We start from the raw sequence: 4,274 nt of genomic DNA, 5'->3' as shown, positions 1-4,274 counted from the left end.
GGAAGCCCAAAATCTCTGTAAATGTTTATGAAAATTAATAAAATATAATTATAGAAAAAAAAGGGAAAAAAAAAACCAAAAAAAACCCAGAGTCTCTTCTGATGTCCATTTTAGTCTTTTCTCCCTTCTCTGTCTTTGTAATGATATTTCGCAATTTTTCCGGGATAATACTCTTGATATCCTCCCACAACTCATCCGGTCTTCTCCCATTGGTGTTCAAGGCCTCAAACCCGTTCCTGAAATGATTCTGAAATTCAGGTGGGATAGACTCAAGGTCATATTTTGGTTCCTGTGGATTTGATTTCATTTTCTTTAGCTTTGGCTTGAACTTGCATAGGAGTAGTTGGTGGTCTGTTCCACAATCAGCACCTGGCCTAGTTTTTACAGCTGATGTTGAGCTTCTCCTGTGGTTCTTTCCACAGATGTAATCAATCTGATTCCTATGCATACCGTCAGGTGAAATCCATGTGTATAACCTGCATTTATGTTTCTTATAGAATATACTTGCAATGACGAAGTCGTTGATTGTGCAAAATTAAATCATTCTATCTCCAGCTTCATTTCTGTGACTGAGTCCATGTTTTCCAACTACTAATCCTTCTCTGTTCCCAACTTTTGCATTCCAGTCAGCAATTATTATAAGTACATCTTGACTGCATGTTCTATTGACTGTAAAAGTTGGTAGAAATCTTCTATTTTTCCATTATTTGCTCACTCACAATATTGTATTTTAAGGCATATATAGAAATGCCTTTTTTAACTATGAAAGCAACCCTATTTTCCTCACCTTTTTATCTCCAGAGTAATAGATCATATGCTCATCCAACTCAAAATTCCCCATGCTAGTCCATTTCATCTTGGCAATACCTAGTATGTCAATATTTATGTGTTCCATTTCTTCCTTAACAATGTCTAATTTTCCTACATTCATGGTTCTCACATTCCATGTTCCAATCACTAGTGTCTGTCTACAACTGTTTCTCTTCTTTTGTATTTCCATACTTGAAAGCTCCATTTCAGTTGCCCTGTTAGTCTACGTATGTTCTATCGTACATAGGGTTTTCAGAGGCCTGATATTTCAGAAGTGGATGGCCAACCCTTCTTCTTAGTCTGTCAATATTCTGACAGACACGCATTTTATGGAAAAAAGCAAATGAAAGATATTTCTGCAATTGTGGAGTTAACCAAAAGTTACAGTGTTTTCTCTGCCCTTGACACAAGTGTCTTGACCCACTTATTTCCCTGCTCCACCATCCACCAGCATCCCCTTCCACTTCCACCTACTCCCTTCAATATCTATTTCCCGTTGTCTAGCCCTTGACCTGATCGCTTATATCTCAAGCTTTATGGGCTTTTGTGATTCCAAACACTTCAGCTGCTGACAATTTCTTATGCTGTGGTCAGTAGCTCTTGATTTTAGGGGTAATTTTCCCCAAGCGAAGGTGACATGTCCTGTAGATCTGGTGTATAGATTATTTTTCTGATCCAAGGGACGCAGGCCCGGAGGCCCCAATGATTTCCAGCTCCTCCTTGACCTGCCTATTATTCTTTATAACATGGAATGTACAAATATAATACAATTCAAGCCATTCATAGAATATTATTCTCCTTCAATTGGGTATTCACCTATGGGGGTTTTAAAAATTTATTTTTGTGACTATATAGAGTAGACCCTTAAAGAAAAACACCAAGGCATATAAGGAGAAAATATTGAAAGCAACGAGAGAGAAACAAAGAGTAACCTATAATTATGGGAGAACAGAGAAGATTAAGTGCTGATTTCTCAGGAGAAACCATGTGAGCAAGAAGACAATCAAATGGCATATATCGAACACTCAAGGAACACAACTTTCAAGCAAGAATACTGTACCCAGCAAAACTGTCCATCAAATATGAAGGAGAGATCAAAATATTCCCAGAAATACAGAACCTAAGGGAGTTCGTAAAAACAAGACCAGCCTTACAGGAAACACTGAGAGACGTCCTTCATACAGAGATGCCACAGAAGACAGGGTGGACCAAAGTAAGTAGCAACAACACCAAAAAGAATTGAACAAAATGATAGCAATAAAACCCTACCTCTCAATAATTACACTGACCAGGAATGGTTTAAATGCACCACTGAAGCAAAAAAGAGTAACAGATTGGATAAAAAAACAAAATCCATCAATATGTTGTCTACAAGAGATACATCTGAAAAATTAAGATAAAGAAAGACTAAAAATAAAAGGATGGGGAAAAATATATCAAGAAAATGGCAACCAAAAAAAATCAGGAGTAGAGATACTAATCTCTTATAAAATAAATGTCAATGCAAAAACTATCACAAAGGACAAAGAAGGTCACTACATAAAGCTCAAAGGGTCAATAGAACAAGAGGATATAACAATATTGAATAACTATGCACTAAATGAAAGACCTGCAAAATATACAAAATACACATTAAGAAAATTGAAAAAGGAAGTAGACAACACTGCTATGGTGCTTGGAGACTTCAATATACCCCTTTCAAGAAAAGATAGAACTACCGAAAATAATCTCAACAAAGATACTCAAGAATTAAACCACACAATTAGTCAACTCTATCTCATAGATATTTATAGGCTAATGCACACACACACAAAGCACAACATACCTTTTTTTCCAATGTGCATGGAACGTTCTCCAAAATAGATCACGTTCTAGGTCACAAGGCAAGCATCAACAAATTAAAAACCATGGAAATTATACAAAGTATCTTCTCAGATCACAACACCACAAAATTAGAAATAAATAACAAGAGAATAAAGGAGAAAAAAATATTATACATTTGGAAGCTGAACAACTTGCTTGAACACGACTGAGTACAAGAAGACATAAAATATGAAATTAAAAAGTTTCTTGAAACAAATGACAATGAAGACACTACTTACCAAAACCTCTGGGAAAGAGCCAAAGCTGTAATCAGAGGTCAATTTATAGCAATGAGCAAACATATAAAAAGGCAGGAAAAACTGACCATTGACTATCTAACCCAACATCTCCAACAAATTGAAAAAAGAACAGCAAGAAAACCCGACATCCTCTAAAAAAAACGTGAAAATATAAAAATTGGAGCAGAGATAAATGAAATAGAAAAAGAAAAACAATTGAAACTATCAACAAAACTAGGAGTTGGTTCTTTGAAAAGGTCAACAAAATTGACAAACCATTAGAAAAACTCACAAAAGAAAAGGAGAAGACACAAATAATCTGAATAAGAGATGAAACAGGCAACATCACAACAGAACCAACTAAAATAAAAAAGCTAATATTAGAATATTATGAAAAACTATACTCAAATATGAAAACCTAGAGGAAATGGACAAATACTTAGAAATGCACAACCTACCCAAACTGACACAAACTGAAAGGGAACATCTGAACAGACCCATTACAAAAGCAGAAATTGAAAAGGTAATACAACAACTTTCAGCCAAAAAAAGCCCTAGGCCGGATGGTTTTACAAGTGAGTTTTATCAAACATTCAGAGAAGAACTGTCACCAATTCTACATAAACTATTTCAGAAAATAGAAAAAGATGGAATTCTCCCAGACTATTCTATGGTGCAAACCTATCCTTAATACCAAAGCCAGGAAAGGACACCACTGAAATAGAAAACTATAGGCCAATATTTCTTATGAACATAGATGCAAAAATCCTGAATAAAATATTGGCCAATAGAATACAATGATACATCAAAGAAATAATCCATCACGACCAAGTTGGATTCATAACAGGTATGAAAGGATGGTTCAGTATAAGAAAAACAATTAATGTAATTCATCAATTAACAAAGCAAAGAACAAGAACCACATGATCCTATCAATTGATGCAGAAAAGGCCTTTAATAAAATCCAACACCCTTTTCTGATTAAAACACTGAACAAAATAGGACTAGAGGGGAATTTTTTCAATATAGTAAAAAGTATTTATGAAAACCCAAGAGCCAACATTATTCTCAATGGAGAGAGGTTAAAGGCATTCACTCCCTTTAAGATCAGGAACTGGGTGAGGATGCCCATTATCACCTCTCTTATTCAATATTATATTGGAAGTCTTAGCAATAGTAATAAACAAGAGAAAGACATAAGAGATATCCAAATTGGCAAAGATGAGGTAAAATTATCTCTCTATGCAGATGATATGATAGTATACATAGAAAACCCTAAAGACTCAGCAAGAAAACTATTGGACATAGGTGACCAATTCAGCAAAGTAGCAGGATACAAGATCAACATACAAAAATCAGTTG

The sequence above is a fragment of the Elephantulus edwardii genome, unplaced genomic scaffold, assembly GCF_000299155.1.
Source record: "Elephantulus edwardii isolate Elephantulus edwardi_28Jun2011 unplaced genomic scaffold, EleEdw1.0 scaffold00218, whole genome shotgun sequence".
Lineage (NCBI taxonomy): Eukaryota > Metazoa > Chordata > Mammalia > Macroscelidea > Macroscelididae > Elephantulus > Elephantulus edwardii.
The sequence above is the reverse complement of the archived record's forward strand: the minus strand, read 5'-3'. Positions refer to the sequence as shown.